A 6844-nucleotide genomic window follows, 5' to 3' on the forward strand; every position below is an offset into this window, starting at 1 on the left:
TTCCTCCTTGTTGCTCTATTTATTCCTGCCTCTGGTCAATCCACATTGTTGTCCTTGTTCAGATATAGTTTGTGGTACTGGTACTTTTTCTGATGTTATAAATCACTAATTAAGAAATCAATACAGGAAGTGGTGGAGGGGGTGGTGCAGATAATGAGACAATGGGCTCCTGGGCACAGATATGCTAAAGGCCCCTCCTCCTCTCCTACATAGGCGCAAAACATGTAGACTTTGTGGTAGATATGCATCTTTTTGTGGTTTTGTGTCTCTTTGTAATAACTGTGTCTCTTTGTGGTTGCTCTGTCCCTTATGTAGTTATTTTGTGTATCTTTGAAGTTCCTTTCCATCTCTTAGTGGTCTTTTTGTGGTCAGTTTGAGTCTCTTCCTGGTCAGCACATGTTGATTTGAGTGACACTGTGCAGGTAAAGGCCAGAGGTGGCCCAGACACTTTGGTCTCCTCTGCTTGTGCCCGGTAGGTCTGTTCAAGGAATTCATATATGGATTTTTGTTTGAATGCTCTATTGTTTTTACTGTAAACTACAAAGGGACAAAAAAATTACTACAAAGCGACACAAAATGACCAAAACGATACAAAATTACTCCAAAAGTTTTAAACTTACCTCAAAGAGACACAAAATACACATAACAACCACAAAATGACTGCAAACAGACAATAAACGACTAAAAGAGACACAAAATTATCTCAAAGAGACACAAAACAACCACAAGGAGACACAAAACAACCACAAAAAGACACAGAATGTCTATAACGAGACACAAAACAACCACAAGGAGACACAAAAAGACCACAAAGTGACACAAAAGAAACACAAAATTATTTCAAAGAGCTACAAAATGTCTATAAAAGGACACAAAACAACCACAAGGAGACCCAAAATGACTACAAAGTGACACAAAACAACTGAAAAAGACACTAAATTATCTCAGAGACACACAAAGCCACAAAAAGATTCATAATGACCACAGTAGACTGACATGTCTGGAATCATTGTTTTCATACATACCAATATGCGTCACTAGGTGGCGACACCACATTACACTGATGTCCCAAAGTGGGGGAGGGCCATTGGAGAGCTCAGCACTTGATGATCTGACTTTGGCAAGAAAAGGGATGAGTTCATTGGATTATTGTAGCCAAGCTAAGCTACATCTTTCATCATTTTGTTCCACTGTATTAGATCACTGCATAAAACAGTAAACATTGTGTCTATTCAAACATCCAGTGGGCAAATGTAAACTCACATGGTGTGAGGCAACCGAGCTATAAGACATGTTTACGCTGTGGTTTAGTGGAAGCGGTTGCTCATGCCTTGTTGCCTCCAGGAGCAGGTGTGGTTGTGTACTGTCTGCTTAGATCTGTTCCTATGTTTAACGCTACAGCAGGGTCTGTCTTTGAGGAGGACTAGTTATTACTGTGTACGTTAGAGCCCTCAGCTCTTCAACATGATGTCAGCAGACGACCTGATACCATCTGATAGAATGAGTGTTAGTAAGGAGGATTAGAGCGGAGAGAAGAGTTAGCAGAGTATAGAATTACAGGTCAGACTTTATCTTTCACACAAGGATCCATCATCATGACTGCTTCATCATGCTGTTTGCAGATTACATCTATGCTCAGTTATCTACAGCTGTATGCTGTGTAAAGTCTCTATTATGCACATCTGTATGCCTGGAAAGTAACAACAAAAAGAAAGTGTCCTGTGTGTGCGACCTCGGCCATTTCTCTCACATGTGATGAAGCTCTTGGGTGGCATAAGGGGAGGCAGTTAAACATTCAGCACCATCTTAATTATTCAGGACTGCTCGACGGCGTGCATGTGTGTGTAAGTGTGTGAGAGTTTTTGTGGGTCTGTGAAAGAGAGAGGAAGAGACAAAAGAGAAAGAAAATGAGGCATCATTATATCGGTAACATTCAATGGACATATATCACCTATTAATTATTTGTATTGATGGGGAATCTGTCTGTTGAATCAAAGGTCATGGCAGTCGATCAGTATGACATCTAAATACCCCAAACCCAAAGACTTTCAGATTACAGTGACATAAGATTGTTTTCTGACTATTGATTTCAGCCCTTATTATCATAGTCTACCCAAACCCACTCCTATATTCGGCATTGCTGACAATGCACTGCACGAAAATCACCCTCCATCTTCCATTAGCTGTGGAGAATAGCATTTCAGAGTCCCTCATCTGATCCGACCTGATCTGTTTGCAGCTTAAAGGCTGGCGGCCGACCCCACGTCTCCCTTATTGCATTCTCATCTCCCTCCTCTGAAGTTCCAGTCCAATAATGGACTTGTGTTGTGCTCCTCGTCTTGTCTCCCCACTTCCAAACAGGGGAGAGGGTTTTGGCGTCCCTAAAACTGTAAGCCGGATGCTCCCTATAAAACTTGGCCTAATGCGTGGAAGCATCTGAAAATGCTATTATAGAGACAGAAGAACAATTGCTGACGAACGCATCTTGTCAATATCGTCTCTTTGACCTGTCCACTACTTAACCCTGGTAGATTTCCCAAGGGTTAGTATTATCTTCACTAATTTTAACAGTCATTAAAACTGTGTTTGATTACTGTGCTTCAGAAACTCACAGTTAATACTGTCCAGCATCGACCAAGATGTGGGCTCGGCATGCAACCTGATTTTCCCTTGTTTACAGAGTGGGCGTGCAGCAGGCAAACCCAGTGATGCTACTGGTCCCTTGTCCTCATCTACAGAGAAACAGAACACTTGAGACAGCATTTCAAAAACAGCCTATCTTTACTGTTATTCAATGCCCATTTGATATGGTTATTATATTTATATATATGGTATTGGCTAATTTTAAGAAAGTGCATATAGTGCTGCTAATTGTATTTCTGGTGAAATGATCTCAGTGTGCACTTTTTCAGCACATTCACAATACAGTGATAATTCTGGTCACTGATATAAAATTTTCATACCGCTTCATCACTAATTCAAATGCAAAGACAAGACGAAGCTGGAGGCCGCTAGAGATGACAACGGACGTGCAGCATTTTTCCCTCTGTATTGCGTCTTGTTGTAAATAATCCTCCGGGATATTAGATACACTTTAGGAAAGGAAGTTCTCATATTTACAAGTTCCCAAAATAGCTCCGTCACCCAGCACTCTCAGTATATCAGTGTCCTGCCCAAAGCGGGGGCCCCGCAGAAGTTTCCCACACGTGTCACAGGCCAATGTCATGACAAGAGAGCGAGGGAGAGAGGAGGAAGAGGGCCAGGGACTGGGAAGGAGGCGAGATTAGCTTTAAGGAGAGGGAAAGAAAATAATGAGTAAGATAAATATAAGGTCATGTTAGAAGGAGACAGGGGTGAAGACAAAGGGCGTGGATGGTGGTTGACTTCAGCGGAGGGACGTGGAGAGCAGGAAAGGGGGCACAGATGGGCGGAAGCACTCAGCAGTGTAAAAGTGCTAAAGGTGAACTGAGTGTCTGTGAAATTGACCCCCATGTTTCCCCTCCTCATATCAAACGCGAGGGTTATGTAACGGGGTGTTTATGGCCCCCACAGCTTTGTCTTTCATCTCGCTGATGACGGATTTCTGAGCTGTAATCCCTACCTGTTGCTCTGCCCAGTTGTTTACCTGTTTGAACATATTAGCTGCATACTGTACATTGTAACATCTCAAATGTGTCCTGGACATGAGATCAGCTTACAGAGCTCCTATTGGTTCACCGCCCTTACGTGACAGTTGTCTTTGATGTCTGGTATGCAGTCCGTCTAAGGAGCAGGTCTCCAGATAGCGGCTAGTGTCCAGTCCAACACATTGGTACATTCTGACAGCACAGGAATTATCAGTTATATTTGATGTCACTTACTGGCAAACCCCTCGTCTCAGGCCTTAGATTAAAGTCTCCCTCCACTCAAAAATGTGTTGAGTGAGTATTGTTACTTCACGTAGTTATTTGACCCGTGCTGTGAAGAATGATGTATAAGCAGAGTTTGACAACAGACGCCGGTTTTCACATTCAACTGCTGAAATGGGAAAGTTATCTTGCTCTAAGACATGTACCTACAAGCATGAAACTTGAGGCCTCCAGTGCACATGCAATGAAAACGGACTTTTCATCTTTTAACCAGCAGATTAAATATCTCGAAAATCTCAGTTTTGTTCTCTTTGATGACACATACAGTATGGTGACAAGTGGTAATTGCAGTGCGTTTGTTGGCACACTAAGGTTGAAACCAGGTCGACAGTGATACGAAGATGGACCCACAACCCTGGGTTTAAGTACGCTTGCAAGAAAATATCACAGGCAGGTCAAAAAAGCCCAAGTAAGTTATCAATAACTTCCTGTCACTGTCTTTCTCTCAAACATGCTGTAGCACTCTGTCCTCGTCTCTGTTCTCAGTCTTGTCAATTGTGTCACTATAATGCATAAAGCCGGTGGTTTGAGTGGTTGTTTGATGCATATTCTTGCGGGTTGGGCGATGCAGACTGGCTCATATAAGATTCATATCAGCTCATCTGATGAGCCTGTCAGCTGGTGAGATCAAAGGGTTACTACAGCACAGACAGTGTGTGCATGTATGTATGTCTCAGTGTGTGAGAGTGGATTATTAATGACAGTGCGCTGCTTATGATTTTTCCCAGGAATGTCGACAGACAGCCAGTTCAAATATTGCATTCGCTTTCATTAGTGGGCGATAGTAGGGCTGGGCAATGAATTGATATTATACTGATATTGTGATTTCAGACTAGATATTGTCTTGATTTTTGATTTTGTAAATGGGGTCTTTTATTGGTTTTAAAGGCATTGTAGTGAAGTGATGTAATTTTCTGAACTTACCAGACTGACTATTTGCCTTTACCCACTTATAGTCATTTTTTCCACAATACTGATGATAGTTAATCAAAAATCTCATCTTCACAATCTTCACAAGTGTCCTAAAGTCAACCCTACAGTACTGTGGCAATATCAATGTATTTGGTCTAAAACAGGGGTAGGAAACCTGTGTCTCCAGAGCCACATGCAGCTCCTTAGAACAGTTTTATGTTCATATACCATTGTTGTAGGTCTAAAGTGATTCTCACATTCCTCAGTTGTACAAATGTGTAGCCTATACACCAAAATAAAAAAATGTCTTAACATTTCATCAACTGAAATGTGCGTCATATGTCTACTGACTGGCACCTTTTCCTCTAAATTTTGCCAATCCTTAATAGCAGTAGCCAGTCTTGAATCTCCCTAGTTAGTCTAGCTATGAATTCCATATCCAAAAAAGGTAAAGTCTCACAGGAAAATACAGAATTTAATAGTGCACGGACATATTCATTTACTTTCACCACCACTGCAGAGCAGACACCTTGTGGTAAACATAATAAATGCTCATCAAGACTTGTAAGTAATGTTGATAGGATAATTTAGACATAACAGACTGTGTTTCCTTCATTATAAGGCTCAAATATGTTTTGTTTTATTATGACAGATTTTTAGTAATTTATCTATTTTGGTCAAACATGGCTCTTTTGATAGTAAAGGTTGTCGAACCCTGGTCTAAATATCACTAATTCATGAGCTTATATTTAGCTTACTCATCTTACCCAGCCCTAGGCCATGGGCTCAGTCACCATTGTGTTAAGTCATTCGGCAATAGATGGTGACTTGATCTTGAAAAAATGTTTGCATATTCACAGAGTAGATGGCAAGGGAGTTTATGCAATTTCAAACAGGGTAAATAAACTGGAAAAACCATATCAGACACAATTCTTTTCCCAATAATGTGTCCTAAAACATGTCTCTAAAATCATAAAGACATTAAACACAAACATTCACAACATAGTGCTGGAAGCCACAAGTTACATTTTTTGGTTGGTTAAGAGTTGTTTGTTTATCCAAAAAAGAAGAAGAAGACAAAAGAAATAATTTTTGCAGTTTTCCAGTGAACTGATATCTTCCTCCCATTATTGTCCAGACTGAACAAGTTTCCGCCTTTACATATTTGGGCATCTGTGTGGACGCAGTTTTATCCTGTAGCGCAGATATGAATTATATTTGTAGCAAGGTACAACAACGCATTTCTTTCTTAGAAGATTGGGGTCATTTGGAGCAAACAAACAGATCCTGTTACTGCTTTTCCTGTCGATGATACGGAGCGTTAGGCAGTATGTTGTCTCTCTGTTAAGCTTAAAGCTAGACAGGCTAGACTGCTGCGTATCTGCTCAGAGACTGTGGGTCAGAGGTTGGAGTTTAAGCCCTGTATACTAACAGAGTGTTGTCTCTGGCAGGTAATATTAATCCCTCTCATGTGTTATTTGAAGAATATCAGCTTTTGCCATCACACAGAGGATTTTGAGTCCCACAGGCTCCATTGAACTCTTTTGCTCCTCAACCTGTCAACCTATTAGATCAAGGCCCAATCCCAATACCCCCCCTTGTCCACTACCCCTTAGCCCTTGGCCCTACCCCTAGCCCTTGCCCACTACCCCTTGGCCCTCAAAATGAAGCAATAGGGGTAGGGGATGAAATCTTTTCCCTAGGAATTGGGACACCACTCACTACGTCACCGCGTCGGTTGCGTTCACACATACGTAACTATTTCAAACAGGAAGCCGCGAGCCATCTACATTTACAACCGGCATCTACAATGGAGCCACTATTATGCTTGCTACTAACGTACCATTAGAGTAATAAGATATGTACGACAGGGGACTTCTGCTAGCTAGCTAGCTAGCTAGCTAACCAGCTAACATTATGAGGCAGCATAGTTATACTAGCTGGCGTGTTATCGTAATGTGAAAAATCCGACAATTTTGCAGAACAGGACAGATGACAGATGCCAGATAGTGCGAGCTAGCTAG

The 6844-nt window shown here is 41.5% G+C and overlaps 1 protein-coding gene across 1 annotated transcript in view; it reads left to right on the forward strand.

Moving 5' to 3' along the window:
• neurl1b (neuralized E3 ubiquitin protein ligase 1B) overlaps nucleotides 1-6844 on the forward strand; it is a 36356-nt gene that overhangs the window by 1089 nt on the left and 28423 nt on the right. The gene's annotated exons all lie outside the window — the stretch shown is intronic.

Source organism: Epinephelus moara, chromosome 4 (assembly GCF_006386435.1).
Source record: "Epinephelus moara isolate mb chromosome 4, YSFRI_EMoa_1.0, whole genome shotgun sequence".
Classification (NCBI taxonomy): Eukaryota; Metazoa; Chordata; class Actinopteri; order Perciformes; family Serranidae; genus Epinephelus; species Epinephelus moara.